The following is a 15,850-nucleotide window of genomic DNA, read 5'->3' as shown; positions in this document are numbered from 1 at the left end:
CCTCCCTGCGCCTCAGCCTCCTGCCCTGCCGAAGGCAGGAGAGTAGTATTCTCTCCTCCGACGTCGAAAAGGGCCGAACCTCCTCCTCAAGTGTCGCCTCGCCGGATAATCTTGGCCTGGAATTCGTGAGTCCTCGAAATTGCGCGAGTCTGCACAAACGCCGGTGCCGCGCTGCTAGTGCTGACTGAGGGTTTCGCGTGTACATATATGTATATCGATCCTGAAGGAGAGGGTTTTTCCTCTCGATTGCACGCACCGCGCGCTATTTATGAGCGACGTCGTCCGCTCGCGCGCGCGCGCGCGCGCGCGCGATCGTAGTCCGCGCGGATTGCGCAAATCTCCGGGGCGAGGCGGCGAGATCTCTTCTCTCAGAGTCGTCTAAATGACGCCTTAAATATTTGAGGGTCTCGCGGAAGTCTTTCAGACGCCTTCGCAGATCCCCCGGATCTCCGAGTGTCGTCTGGAGGCTGGCTATCGAGCATCCTCCCGGCTATGAATCTTTCGACAGACGGGATTTCACAGAGCAGCGCTCGGAATTAGTTGCTCTTTCGAGGGGATTTTTATAGACGTCGCGCGCCTCTCTGATGCCTCGTCCATGCCTCGCGCTCGGTGAACTTCGTTAATTTACGGATCGCCACGTGCAAGAGAGAAATTCAGAGACAAATGCGAGCGACGAAGCGTCTCGCTCGGAGCGCGAGCGAGTGAAACAGCGGAGGTCGGCAGGACGCAAAATGGGCGAAGTAGGCGACGTTTGAAAATCAAGGCGGAAGCGCGATTAAATTCGAGCGTTGTTTTCGAGTCTCGTTTCAGGAGAGTCAAAACGGACCGCGCCGCGCCGCGCGCCGCCCGTCGATGATGGCGGCGGGAAGGGGTGAGCGGTGATTTTTTCTCAATGAAAGCCGCCGTTTCGCATTGTCCGCGCTCGACATTCTTTTCGCGACTGGAAATTAGCATATCAGATCGCGGAGGTTAAAAGCAATTTTATTCATGCAACGGAACTGAATAATTGATAATTCCGAGAAAATCGATATGCATTTCTTCGCGAGTGAGTTTGCCGCCGCGGCCTCTCTCTCTCTCTCTCTCTCTCTCTCTCTCTCGCAGCGGCTAATAAATTCGCGCGCACGTTGATCGGCTTTATTTGCTCGGCGTTGCCTGCAGGCTGACAGATAGCGGGCCGACGTCCACTCCAAGCTCTCTCCCCCATGTCGCAGCTCACGCGCACACAGGTCCTCGCTAATTATTTATTAATAGCGCGACGTGGTACCGACGGATGTTTGTCACCGAGAGCGCAAACGCGCGCTTATTGTCCTCGACCTGAAATCGCAAAGAGCCAGCCGGCTCGCTGCCTAACGTTTCACAGTCACTGTTGACAATGCGCCGGTGCAGAAGATAGTAAAATCCCGACGGACGCTCGGGGTTCATTAAAATCTTCGCCACGCGACAGCAGCGTTTCGAAATCATCGCGAGACGAAGGTACGCGTCAATCTTGGAATTTCCCACTCGCGGCCACCATTCCGCGCTCTACCTTTGACATTTCAGACGCGCGATTTATCCCGCGCGATTGAATTATTCCTGAGAGATTCTCGCGGGGGCGAGGGGGGAGGGGGGGAGGCGCGGCTAATCCAAATATTAAGTTTTCTGCGCACTCATGAAATCGCCACCGTCGAAATGTTTACCGTGGACTTTTGCGAGAGCGTGAGCTATCTTGGCGTTTAATTTTTATCCGAATAATTGATCTGCGCGACGCTCGATAGCGACGGTGATTAAAGTTTCGATTAAAAAGCGTCCGTATTGTTGCGGGACGCTTCCCGTATGTGCGCGCGCGCGCGCCGTGATTACGACTACCTACGGCAGAGCTTTTTATCGGATTTCAATTTTCGACGGCCATACAGTCGCCGGTGAAGCGCGAGTCGGTACATCCACGGATTAGTTAGATCGAATCGAAGCCGCGGTGGAATGGGCTGAAAGGGAGACGACGGGGACGCCATTATTGGCACATCGAAAATCGAAAACTGGAAATGTATCAAGAGATTGAACCGCGCACGAGAGAGAGAGAGAGAGAGAGACGCGCGCGCGCGCGCACGTCGTTCGCCATTCAATCTTCGTCGCTCGGCCCTGTATGACTCTCGCGCAAACTCGCGGAAATTAAATGAGGAATAAGATTTTTGTTATCTGTTTACCCCTGTCCGTGAAGCGCGCTTAGCTCGCGAGGAACGTCTCGTTTCCGATCCCTTTTAACGCGCGGAGGAAACCTCCTTGCTTATTTATCGAGAGGCGATGTCTTTTTCTCTCTCCACCTCTGGAATCTCGCGCGCGAATACAGAACTCGTGGCAAGTTGCGAATCGCTCGATCATATTCTCGAGGAGAAAGGGAATCGACCGATAGATGATTGACGGCGAGCATTCGAGCCCGTCGAGCGCGAAACCGAAGGAACATCGGCAAGAGTCGGCAGTGCCGACTCATTCCCTCGTTTGAGAATCCCCCGTCGCTCTCTTATAATTGACATTATTAGCCGTATAATTAGTCACGCTCAATTGTTCATGTCGCGCGAAAGTATCCAGCTGTCGCAGATGACGTTAATTTAGTAGGCTTTGGGGAGCTTCATTATTAGTTCTACTGGCGGTGCATCGGATTTAATTCTTAGTAATTGGAGCGCGGACTAATTAACCTACGCGAACGTGGCCGCTCGCCGTACAATGGCCGTCCAGCTGAGCATGTAAATGCCGGCATGCTGGCGAGCAGGGCGAACGGAGGAGAGAGAGAGAGCCATACCGCGCGCGAGGGGCGACGGAAAAACGTGACGGCGACGGAACCCCCAATTTCGCGTAGACGGAAATCGCCGGTTGCGGCGGGGAGGGCGACGCGCCGCGGGCTTGCATTTTCGTCCGAAGAATCGCGCGCACGGAAGTAGGTCGTCTTTTGAAACGCCCGCCCGGCGAAGTAAGGATAAGCTACTTGGGGGATGAAACGGAATAATTAAGGTCATAGTTTGCCGCGGCCGGTTCTCGTTTTATTTTGACGATAGGTTGCGCGCTTCGCGAGCCATTGCGGGAAGTTGCGAGGCGAGTGAAACGAAACGGAACAATAAGGATGGCAGGTAATTCTATCAATTCTAGAATTAATAATCTCGCTCATTAGGATGACTAATAAAATACAGGTGATTTCCAACACGCAGCGTATTTACTAATCCGCTCTTTGTTGTTGTTAGAATAACGACATACATTTCACGATTAAAGTACAGGAATAATTGCGAGGCAAGTAGGCGTTCCTTGCAGCCCGCCGCCTGAAAGCGCCTGTCAATGGCGCCATTAGCTTCCTTCGTTCTCGCGATTGCGGGTAGCATCAATTGTCGGTATTTCATCGTATATCGAATTTACCAGCGCGCTCCGGCCCTCCACGGGCGTAAAGCGATTTTGCGTCCGCAATCCCGGCGCGTGTAATTATATGTAAAATAATAGTCTGATTTTGGGAGGCTTCATTGGTACATTGGTTTATAGTTTCGGTTGTTGCGGTGCATCGTATTCACTTAATCAGCGAGCGAACGATTACGTTACCCGCGCCGAGTGAAATAACGTGGCGAATTCAACTGGATGGCGTTTAACTGCGGCTGCGGCGACTGCCTGGCCTGGCGAGGGAGAAGGAGAAGCAGCCGCGTTTAAGAATGAAGGAAGACCAGAACGGCGTTCGGCGCCGTTGCGCGAGAGCTGCAAAGCGCCCGCGATTGAAAGGGAGCAAGTTCAGCCAAGCGGTGGTTGTACCTGGTCCGACGGCGGTGGCAGGTCTGAGCGGGAGCGAACTGCGAAATAAACTACCACCTAAGACCCAAGGCGGAAAGTAAAACACCCTGGCAGTTCTCCACCCACTCGCGTCAACAACTTCACCCCCGGCGACCCCGCCAGTTGCTCGCTCTTATCTATGTCGTTCTTAGCCCGAGGCCGAGCCACTCTTCGAGCCGGCTGCGCGATGTAAGGGGCGTGTTTGCGTACATGGAACGTACGTGAACACGAGTATAGTCGCGTTCATCGCCTACCTAACACATTGTCGACGTCCGTAGGAGGGAGAGAGAGAGAGAGAGAGAGGGTGTACGTAAGAACGGGGGCTGAAAGGAAAGCGGAGAGCAGGAGAGGAGAGAAGCTAGTCGATACTGTGCCGTATACGAGATTTTCATTTCCGCCGTTCGTAACCTTTTCTCACCATTAGAGGATTTAGAGAAATGGCCCTTTATCGGCCTCCCACTCGATCTGCGCGCCCCGTTGATGGATGAAATAGGGTTTATCGGGTCCTAACTAGGGAGGCGGGTTCCCTTTTCGCCGTGAGTCTCCAACAGAAGCCGCGTCGGGCACAATGAGAGAGAGAGAGAGAGAGAGAGAGAGAGAGAGAGAGAAACGGTCAAGGGGGCGAGGAGGAGCCATGAACATTATTCTCCCGGCCGAAATACCGCGATACAAAGAACACGATTTAGGGCGTACCGCTCTCCGCTCAGTGTCAGGGCAGCCGAAGTTTACGGCAGCCGGTGAACCTGTGCATTCAACTGCCGCGCCTCTCTCAGAGCGGCTCTACGCGATCGGGGGTATATCTAAATGTCCTTCGAGGAAACGCGTGTTCTTAATTCACGATCCGGGACGATCGCGCTGAAATTCTCTCTTGGGTTTTTACCGGGAGATCGCAGCGGCGCAGCGGTCGATCGATTTCGCTTTGAGGCTATAGGGAGAGCATCGTGATCTCTTCCGGCGAAGACGTGTAGTGATAATATTATGAGGGGGGAGGGGAGAAAGGGATGATACGCGTTCGATCGATTGCAGAGCCTTCGGCTTCCGCGGTCGCGAATCACACGATCTGTCTGTCCGGAGGCGAACTTTTCGACGATTTACCGCGGCGACGGGAATACCACTTCGCGCTAAGTTCAATCTATACTATTGAATAATATCTCGCCGGTAGTCTACCATCTCCGGTACCATTACCGTTGTCGTCATTACTTCCGCCTCCACTTTCGTTTCCTGCACCGCATCGGCGACCGCGCGCGGTAATTGGTCCCGTTATGCTACACCTTTTTCTAGCGGATCGCTGATCCGAAGAATCTCTCGGTATCTCCGGTATCCCTCTCTGATAAGGAAGGCGACTGAAAGTCGCTATCGATAGTTCAAGTTGGCACTTTAATTCGCGCGCCAGGTTCAACAGGGGGGACACCAGCTGGTGCTGGTAGCTCCTGTTGAATTTTAATCGCCGGTTTTCAAATGTAATCGGAATATTTATCCGTTAAAACGAAATTCTCGCGATTAATATCGATCGAAATCATTAAATAGCCTTCGACGAGATTAATATCTGCAACACCATTATTTTCATTTTTATTCTCCCGCATAATATCGCATGCAATCGACATTTATCAATTTTTTCCTCGGTCCGTCGGTATTTTCGCATAATACGGACGATATCGACGCTCATTCGCTTTCTCCTTGTTTTACTTTTTTTTTTTGCGCGTGCTCGGTGATATTGCGTGACCAACGTGACGTTCGTTGGTCGTTTCTCTCCCCGCACGGTATTATCGGTTCTGTAGCACAAATTGAAGAGATTTCGCGTCGGGGGCGGAAATCTTGAATGGGACGTCGGGGATATTAGCGGTATCGTTGAATTTTCGAAATTTTCGGGATCCATCGCGATTAGTTTGAGCCGCGTTTCGCGGCCACGCGTCCGAGTCGCTTGAATCTGATTCCCGGGGCTTTAATGCGATTCGTGATACGGGGATATGACTATAACGCGGCGTGTGCAATCCCGTCGGGTATTGGTCGCGAGGCAATGGTGCATGCGGCAGGCTTGACACATATCAATCAGGCAATGGAATTCTCGGGAGCTCGGATGCTGCGGCATCCGTTCCCTCCCCACCGATGATCCTCCACCTGACATTTCAGTACGTAATCCGTGGAAACCCACTCTGTCGTGTCCTGAAATTAAATTGTAAACACGATCAGCGTCAAATAGATCCGGCATTTTCGATCGACACGACGAAATAACAGCGCTGTGTTGAAGCTATGAAAAGTGAGATGTGTGTGTGTGTGTGCAAAATTGTGACACAAGTACCGCGATTGAAAGATCCTTTTTTGCGGTTGCATTGCATTTACAGATATTGTTCGGAAAATTTCACCCCTTTCCCGTCCTTGTCGAAACGACGAATCTCGTTCTGCCGCCCGTTCATATTTTACAAATCATATTTTTAAAAGTTAATTTAGAGACACGCGCGCACACACACACACATACATGTAGATTGCGCTACCCGCTACTCGATTTGACGATAGGTCGATTTGATCAAATCGATGCATCACGACCGACCGATTTACCAGCAAAAACGAGGTATTATACGCAACATAGTTCGCCCGTATTAATTAAGCGATGAAATTCTCGGAAGTTCAGAGTATCCGGCCATTATACCGTTAGCAGCGTCCTCGTACATGTGTGTCGCGACACACACCCTTCCCACACATGTCGGCTATATCTCACACAATGATGTCGGATATCTCACAATGACTGTCTCGCCTCGGGGGGTGTTTGCAGATACATCAAGATAAAATTAACGTCAGACTTCATCAATTTCTCATTGCGAATGTGACGTTCATTTAACATCTCTCTTTTCTTCACAATGATAACGCACGGAGCTTTTCCGAATATCACATTGGTTATTTCATACACGACCACTCCCATCGACAGTTGTTTACAGTAAAATCAAACAAAAGTGCACACATTTCAGCACCGATATTCGAATTCGAATTCGAATTCGATGTTTGAACAATCGACAATAATCTCAGGTAAAAACTTAATATCGCTTCTCGCGACCTTTGAATTATATCGTGCGGTAGAAATTGTTGACAATAATTTCACATTCAGTGACGCGCGCGCGTGCGATCTCGAAATTCGTCAAAAAAATTCGTGCGGGTCCCGCGAGCAATAGGAGCGGCGGGGGGGGGGATGAGGAGAACCAGCCGTTATGTCATCGCAGTCGCGCGTCAGCCAGAGTTGGTAATTCTGTTTACCCGGTAAATCCGCCTTGTACAAATTCGAATTCGCTTCGCAGGGGGTAAACCGGGCACGAGAGAGAGAGAGGGGGGGGACTCTCCCATCCGGAGGTAAATTGCAAATTCAAAGTTTCGCGCGACTTTCACGGCGCCGCGACAAGAGGCGAGCCATCTCCGGATCCGGGAAGGTTCTTACCTCTGAATAGGGGGAGAGAGTGGCAGGAAACTGCGATCTATTCTGCAGCCGGCCCTGAAAAAGCTTCGCCGGCCGACCGACCGGCCGGCATCTATTTGAGAGGAACTTAACGTACGCGGCTTTGCAAACTTTTCGATAAAACGACGCGCGTAAAGCGAGCGAACTTGCTCGTCTCTCGCCGCCCCCCCCTCCCCCCATTACTCTCCCCGTTCGGTTTTTTAACGAACGACGAATTTATCAATCTCGAAACTTCTTCGACTTACCCGTCGCACGCGACTCCGAAAGAAGAAGAGTGTAGATCGATCGAGTCATCCCGGCGTGTGCCCGAGTTAATTTACTGGAGCAAGGAACTTCTCATTTTCTTCTTCTTGTTCCTCTTCTTCTTCTTCTTCTTCTTCTTCTTCTTGCCTTCATGTCCGTTCTTTCGCGAAGAATATAAAGGCACTCGCTAACAAGGAGGAGCTCATGACTCGCCTCGAATCTTTCCGGCGTCTCACAGGCACGAAGGGGGGTCTTGCAATTAACTAGCAATTAACATAAGCGAGAATTCGTGTTCGCGGGAGACGAGAGAGGAATCGGCAAGTCGCGTGTCACGGTCTTCCGCTCGCGCGAGTCTTCGTCATAACTTTGTCTCCCGACTCCTCGTTTCTTTTCTCCCGATATAACGTAGTTGACATTTTAGCATATTAATTCGCGACGGAGTCACATCTCCGCGAGGAATGGCGGCGGCGCGATCGATAGTATTCATCGCGCGACTCTGTCGCGCATCCGAGAGGAACGAAGCGAAGCAAGCGTCACCGTCGCTCTCGCGGAATCGCGACGCGAGGTGGAAAAGCGCGAGCGCGATCGAACGCCGCGGCTACGCGCTTTTCGACAAAAGCGCGTTCACGTAAACATCCTCGGACACCGCGCCGCCATCGCCGCGGAAACAGCAGCCGCTCGTCAGATAAAAACGTCAGGCGGACTCCGGCAACGGGAGTCGGCTGTTATCTCGCGCACATTTTACGTACGCTTCGCGAGACTCGAAGGGCGTCGCGCGTGATTTGTCGTCGGAGCTCCCGGTCGGTCCCTTTTCCCCGTCGCTGTTTCCCTGCGCGCACTCTACCCCGTCGACACGCCGCGCCGCGTTAGGGGTTGGGGGAAAATCGGCAGATTTGGCAGACAACGGCGAGCCCCGGAATTGAATGCGAATAGCTTTCGAGGGGAGCTCGTGAACCCGGTGATTTGTAACCCGTTTCGTTTTCTGGGAGTATCATCGGCGGAGCGAGGTGACGCGAGTCGGTGGTGTTTCTCCACGGGAATATATTCGTATATGTGGAAATGTTGAAGGAGCTCGTGGTGAGACTTGTTTTCAGAATTCATCCCTCCCTCTCTCTCTCTCTCTCTCTCTCTCTCTTCCGTTTTCCTTTACGCGCGGAAAGAAATCGGAGCACCTGTCATCTCTGCATTCCTTCTCGGTGACTGACGGAAGAATTCCGTCAATTCCCGTAAGTCGCGCGCTTCTCACGAGACTATTATATTCGAGGAGCTCGTGCGATAAATGGGTTAATTAATTTTTAGTGAAAATTCGCTCTCTCGAGGAGGTCGAAGTTTCTCGACCACCCGACTCTGGCGAAGAGCTGCTTAGGGACCTTCGCAATTTTGTTTCGCAAGTGTGCGTGATAAGTGAAGTGGTCGAAATGCCGAGGAGAGAGTGTCTTGTGCAAAATACTTAAATACCTGTGATTAATTATTACGCCGGCGACGTTCCCAAAGAAACGAATAAATTTTCAAGCGGTCGCTTCTCCGGAAAGTCGACGGCGCGCGGTTAATCGCGGTCGGAAACGGGTCGAACGAGCCACGCATGTGTTTTGCAAAGAAAAGCCATAAATTCCAACGATGACGCGGGCGCTTTATCATTCCGCGAGGGGAAGATAAAAGGAGAGGAGGCACGAGCCCTCTCCCTCGTAAGCGTTCCGCGTTGAATCAGAAAAACGGCGCCCGCGAAACGCTGTATGTTTTTAATCTGAAAAGAAGGAAGAGCTTTTTACCGGGGTTTACTTTCTATCCCCTCCCTCTGCTTCATCCCCAGCCGCGTTGTAATCTATCGATATGCGGAATTCTCAATAAGCCGCGGATTTTCCCCGCTCGGGTTCGTTTGAATTTCTGGAATCTGTCGGACGATACGGTTGAACGGCGAAATTCAAACGGATACCTTTGACGCGCGCCATTGGTCGATGTGTTCCGTCCACTTTTTACCCCCCCCCTTTTACCCCGTCTCGTCGTTACCCTCTTGCCCCCCTTCTTCTCTCTTCCTCTCATTCCGCCACCCTTTCCTCCTTCCCCTCCTCACTCTCCCCTGATCGTTCTGTTCTTGCTTCGCCTCGAGATTTGGCGAAATTAATCACGAGCGGGAACGAATCGCGAGATTTTTTATCAGATATCCACGGCCGCCATTTCCGAATGCCCCACCTTTGTATTGTTGTGCGAGCCGAGATTTTGTTTTTTGGACAAGAGTTAATTGCTGAAATACTCGTACGTGCTGATACATGTCGCTTGCCTTCTTCTTTTTTCTTTCTCTCTCTTTCTCTCTCTCTCTCTCTCTCTCTCTCTCTCCCCCCTACTCTCCTTCTTTTTCTCTCACACGTGGACTGTTCGAGGGGATCAAGAATCCATCGCGTTTCTGTCGACGGTGCACAAACTCTCCCGATCAGGCCGACCGCGACCGCGACAAATGATTTCTTCGGGGCGACGCGACCCCTCCAGTGAGCCGCGCTCTTATTTATTCCGCCTTCGGAGAACACACGTTCTACGTGGAGTCAATTTCGCGATTCCATTATTTCCACCGTCCACCTTTGAGAGTCCGCCTTATTCTCCGCGGCTGAAAGAAGAGAGCGGTGCGGGAGACAGAGGGAGCACACTCCTACGAGAGATCTCGCAGGAGAACGAGAGTGCGCGCCGAAATCGAATCCTTTTAAGCAACGTTATCGCGCGAGAACAGGCTATCGCTCGCGACGAGCGGCGATGAGTGGCGCGTATTGTTCCGCGCGAAAGAACGTCGCGGCGATCCGGAAACTTTCAGATTTGGAAATACTCCGGGAAGATTAATTTCCCCCGAAAGCGTCGGGGAGGCAGCCGTGCGCGAATATCGGTTTCGCGGGCAAGTCGGACGGAACTCTCGTCGGAAATCGCTCAGCGCCGGCTGCGACGCAGAGGAACGTCAGGTTCAATGATAGCGATTAATCGCTACAGGCAAATAAATGGGCAGATTCGATAATACAGCAATAATCATTGGATCGCGGCTGTGGGAGCGAGCAGGACGCGATCGCCCCGAACGTGTCCTAGCTGTGCCGATTCGAAACTTTCGACATTCGAGATATATTAATCGTTGAAAAATAACAACGTGCTATGAAGAAGGCGCGTAGATTCGGCGTCTAATTGCGACCGCGGTCGTATAAGTGGTCGCGTGACGTCCGGTTCAGGGTTAAATTGATTAATTAACACTCGCGAGGAATGTCACGGTTGGCGTGAGGACATAATTCGCGCGACGCGGTCGGCCGAGGTTCTCTCTCCCCCGCCCCCGCTCCCCCCCGTCCCGCGTTCACCTGCAACGAGCGTCGTGTGTTCCGGAACTTTACGGACGATATACGGGGGTGCGGGGGGCGAGGGGGTGCGTCGCGTGCGAAGTGCCGCGCGCTAATCTAAATCGCGCTAACAAGCGCGGGAGCCGAGAGAGAACGCGGGCCGGGGACGGTGTTAAATCGCGCCGATAATATTTTGCGTAATTACGGATGTTCCTGCGATAACGTCGAAAGCAGCAGTCGGTTTGTGTGCGCGTGCGCGCACCCGCTCGCACATCCGCGCTAATTACAATTAAAACGATTCACGCGCCACCCTTGACGCGATCGCGCGCGCGCGCGCCGTTTAGCGGCCGGACTTTATTTACGCTCGGTATACAAAAAGAAGAGTTTCATTCAGAGTATCGAATTGAAGGTTATATTTTAGGAATATTGCAGGCCGGGGATCGCGCCAGCGCTTGACGTTGCCTCGAGAGAGAGAGAGAGAGAGAGAGAGAGAGAGAGAGAGAGAGAGCGAGCATTAAATGCTCACGATTTCGAAGATCAAGCGCACTATTTTCGCGGAAATAAATCCCGTCGAATACACACCGTAATACCGTTGAATACGTTTTAACGTGTCTGTCTCTCGCCGAGCTCTCGCGACGCGTCTCGTATACCTGCATCCTGTCCAATAAAGATAAGTTTCGCCGTAATTTGCGCTCTCGCTTTCTCTCTCTCTCTCTCTCTCTGTTTCTAATTAAATACAATCTCTGCCACTTTAATTAGAGCGTTTGCGCGCAGAAAGGAGCGCCTCGCGCGCTCGCTCGTTCATATTTACATTCAGTTTCCGTCGCGCTCTGGCCGCGCGCCGATCGATCGGCGAACGATCTCGCGTCTTTGATTCTCTCGTGTCGGGGACCGCGATGCCGCGATACCGCGTCGTATCATACATAAGGTATCGTTGGAAAATTCTCAGCACGGCCGGCGACCCGCGCAACCCTCTTTACATTTCGCGTAAATAACGCAGCGTGTTTCCCTCCGCCGAGTCGATCGCGAGGCGCACCCTCGCTTCGCCGACCTTTCGATTTCTAAAACTTGCAGCTTCTTTATCCACCCTCCTCCACCTCTCTCCGCTCATCCACCCACTGTCCCCCCCCCCCCTGGCAGGCGTTACAGGCAGCCGGAGGCATTTTCATTTCCCATCGTCGAATTTCCCGTTTCCAGTCATTGCATCCGCTCGCTCCTGCAACCCCCTCGCCGTTCCACTCGCCCTCCCCTCGCGCCCTTTCACGAACCTCCAGCGTTCGGCAGGGACGAGGGATAAGCCGAGGTCGCCCTCCGATACCCAAGTAGTCAGTCAGTCAGTCAGCGGCAGTCGAAGGGATGCGCGAAGAGATTCCTTCTTTTCGCGAGCTCTCTCGTTGCCCTTCTTCTTCCAGCGCTTTGCGCTACCCCCCCGCCCCCCTTCCGCCCTTTCAAGCGGCTTTGCCGATACCCGATGGACACGTTCGCTTGGCGCGCAAAGCTCTCGCAAATTCGAGCTACTACGCGAGCATTGCCGGGGTGCGGATGTACGCCGGGATTATCGCCGGCTGCGGCCTCGAAGGGCAGATTGTTGTGGCAGCGCCGAAGATGGTGCTCTCGGCAGGGCGGTCCGCTTATCCGACGCGAGACGCGAGACGCTCGGGGTGCGGTCCCGATATTGCTGGGAAACGACGTCTCGAGCTATTCTGCCCCTCGGTAACTCGGGTCTTTTAGGTCGAGGGCATTCGATAACTTTGCGTTGCAGCTCCGGACATGGTTGTGTGTGGATTGTTATCTGCGTCCTCGATTTCGGCGACAGAATTTTCGATCCTCCCGACGTGGGCGTTTTCCCGATGATGAACGCCGAGTAACTTTTTTCTCCTTCCTCTCGACGAATCGCCGCTTTCGCGGTGGCCTTCGACCGACGACGGTTCGTAATTTTTCCGCTGAGTTTTCTTATCACGTCGAGTTGACCGGTGAAATTTCGAATTTCCTCGCGAGACTACATGTGTGATACCGTCGTCGAGAAATTCTTCTTTTGTCCCGCTCGCGTTGTCACGATTGCTCGGTTTAGTCGTAAATTTATATTTTTTCACTGCTGCCGCATACACACACACACACACACACACACACACAGTTACTAGAAGAGAAAAAGAGCAATTGTCGCAACGAGACCGAGCTTCCCTTCATCAACGGAAAACGCTGCTGCGGCTCGCTCGTGAAAACGCGGAGCTGTACGAGAATTTAATAACTCGGTCGGACTCTCCTCGGGATGAGTTGAAGTTGGACACGCGATGGCGCGGGTATAGGTTCTCCGAGACATACGCAAAGACGCGGCCTGGTGATTTATGCATTTTACTCTAACGCGTGTATGTATTTGTGTGTGTGTGTGTGTGTGCGTGGGTTGCGCGCGCGTGCGTGCCGGTGTATTGGATTGGAATTCATCGGAAAGTGCTGTTTCGCAGTTCGCCACGGGAATGAAATATAATCCCACGTACGTGGTGGTGCGGTATCGGGGTCATAAATGTGGAAACACGCGTACGAGCAAAACGAGATAACGTTATCCCCCGCGTTGCAATTTCCGCGACGTAAGACGAGTAAGTCAGCCCGCTCGTGTATCGGTGTATCGATTAGAAATGTTTAACTCGCCTCGTTAATATCCTCGCACTGACGCACGCCCACCCGATTTTTATAACTTTTTAATTAACCCACACGAGCGACAAATTCTCCTCCCGCCATACACACACACACACGTGCGCGCGCTCGCGTATTCACATCGCACGCGACACCATCGCGGCGCCACGACCGTAATAGGGAAAATTAAATTTTACAGCGTCTTACATGTACATATAACTGTTCGGAACGATCGCGCCGCCGTCGAAGCGTCTCAATGCCCGGCTTCTCGACAATGAACCCGCCGACACGGCCGGCCCCTCTATCACTTATTAATCTTATTGCATTGTCACAATTTCCCAGGCGACGTTGCGACAGGCGAGCGCCGATTGTCGGCTGGCTATTCAATCGCGCTGCCGTGGTTCAGCTTCGCCGCTTTCGAGATTCTCGCTCGCTCGCCCGCACGACCGGCGTAATGACGAGACGTAAGTACCCGGGCTGAATAACGACGTATCCGCTAATGTCATTCCGGCTGTCAGTTAGTCGCGGCATCGAGCACCAAGTCGGGATCCGAGCGACGCGACAGAGAGAGAGAGAGAGAGAGAGAGACGAGCCGCGCGGATTCTCCTCTTCATTTCCCCGAAACATCCCCCGTCGTCTACATTGTGTCTGCGGGACGCCGTGGCTTCCTCCGCCCGGTTGCGGTGACGTTCATTTTCCCGACGTGTCCCCCCGGCGTGCCGCGATCTGACATCGAGAGCGGGGCTAATCGAGTCCGTTTTATCCGCCTTAGGCTATACGGTAGGAAGCCACCGAATTGTCGTTCAACCTCGCTCGTTCTCGTATACTCAGATGTATACTCGGAGCCGAACTCTCGCGAGCTTCCGCGACGCGTCCCCGTGACGCCCGGATCAATCAATACGCCCGGAAACTAATCGCCGTCGCGCTCTGTCTGTTTGCACGCGCGCCGGGGAAACGATGAAAGAATCGCAGGTTTTTCTAAACGCTCTCGTACGCTTTAGCGCGCGGCTTCGTTCATTATTTTAACGAAGCCGCGTTCCGCCGTCGAAGCTAGCCGGGATATCACCTTTGCCGGAAACGTCGCGATTATTGTAGAAAAGTGAGTCGGAGAGTTAGTTCCGATAAGTTTTCGGAAGTGCCGTCCCGTCGCACCACCGCGTGCGTCCCCGATCGAATCCTGCGAGAGAGACTACGCATCGGCAGGCGGCTAGCATATACGCGCGTCGGTTAACTGGGGAAATTTGCAATTAAATGCGCGCCGTACACGCTGCGCGAACTTTCGTCTTCGAGATGAACTCTCGACGCGGCGTAAACACGGCGATAACAGTCGATGCTAATTACCATCTCGAGCAGGGCCATCGCGACGGGAATAAGTGCCGTTTTAATTACTTGTGAAGGGCGGCGGCGAAACGGGAACAGAGGGAACGGAGGATACGAGTCATTTATTCTGAGAGCAATGTAAGCCACATTGTCGAAGTCGTGGTAAAACAGCCGCGTCGTTGTTTCTTCAGGTCGCGCTCCGGATCGGCCAAATTCGCGGGCTCTTCGCTGGATCAGATACGTCGGTGAAACTGCGGAAAGAATATGCGAGGTTCATTTCAGATATTTCATTTCAAACTGCAAGATTGAAGATCTCGTAGGAAAGAGCGTAAAAGTGAATAAGCCAGGCGTGAGTCTGTAAAATGTGATTTCGATCTCTGTAAATAAGAAATTTGCCGCTGATGAATCGACGGAATTGAATGAGATTGAAGCCGAGGGTAATTAATAGAGAGTAAAAATGAGGAAGAGAGGAGAGGCCGAAAAGTCTCTTCCGAGATTGGGCGAAATGTAAAGAAGAAAAGGAAGAAGAGGAAGAGAGTTCTAGTAATAGTAGTGGTGGAAGGGAAGTTTCTTCCGAAATGGTAAAAGTTGGAGGAATACGAAAAAGAGTGAGTTTGTCCTACGTCATATCGCAGAGAGGACCGCTCTCGCTCTCTCTCTCTCTCTGTCTCTCTCTCTCTCCTCTCTCTCTCTCTCTCTCTCTCTTTCTCTCTCTCTCGCCACCCTTCCTTCCACGCTCGCTGCGCTCGCTCGCTGGCGAGTGTGGGCTACGTTATATTCCGCCGCGCACGGCGATATGCATATGCATGCGCGGCGCTTAATGGGTCGAATTGAATTTCCACAATTGCCAAATCGTTGACAAACAACGACAAACCGTGAACAATTTTATGCCTCGTTTCGGGCGGATGGCGTTTGACTCCGCTGCGGTTTTCCGTACGGCGGCTCTCGTCGGCCGAAAATCGATCGGCGTCGAATATGACAGAATTTAATCCCGGCGCGCGCAAAGTGGGTCATTTTCGATTCGTCGGCGACAATTCTCGAACGCGAAAGAAATTATTTCATTGGATTTTGCGAATTTGCGAGTCCACTCTCTGCCACCCTCACCCCTTGACCGATATACCGCCGATGGTCATGT

At 52.5% G+C, this 15,850-nt stretch overlaps 1 protein-coding gene across 7 annotated transcripts in view; it reads left to right on the top strand.

Moving 5' to 3' along the window:
- The window catches only part of mub (poly(rC)-binding protein mub), a 113,848-nt gene that overhangs the window by 48,543 nt on the left and 49,455 nt on the right, over positions 1–15,850 (top strand). The window contains exon 1 of one of the 7 annotated variants that reach the window (XM_025306746.1): positions 13,776–13,859. The exons of the other annotated variants lie outside the window; for them this stretch is intronic. The gene's annotated coding sequence lies outside the window, so the exon portion shown is untranslated. Of the gene's footprint in view, positions 1–13,775; positions 13,860–15,850 lie in introns of those variants that run through there. 7 annotated transcript variants of the gene reach the window in all.

Source organism: Harpegnathos saltator, unplaced genomic scaffold, assembly GCF_003227715.2.
Source record: "Harpegnathos saltator strain DR-91 unplaced genomic scaffold, Hsal_v8.6 scaffold126, whole genome shotgun sequence".
NCBI lineage: Eukaryota > Metazoa > Arthropoda > Insecta > Hymenoptera > Formicidae > Harpegnathos > Harpegnathos saltator.
The sequence above is the reverse complement of the archived record's forward strand: the minus strand, read 5'-3'. Positions and strand labels throughout refer to the sequence as shown.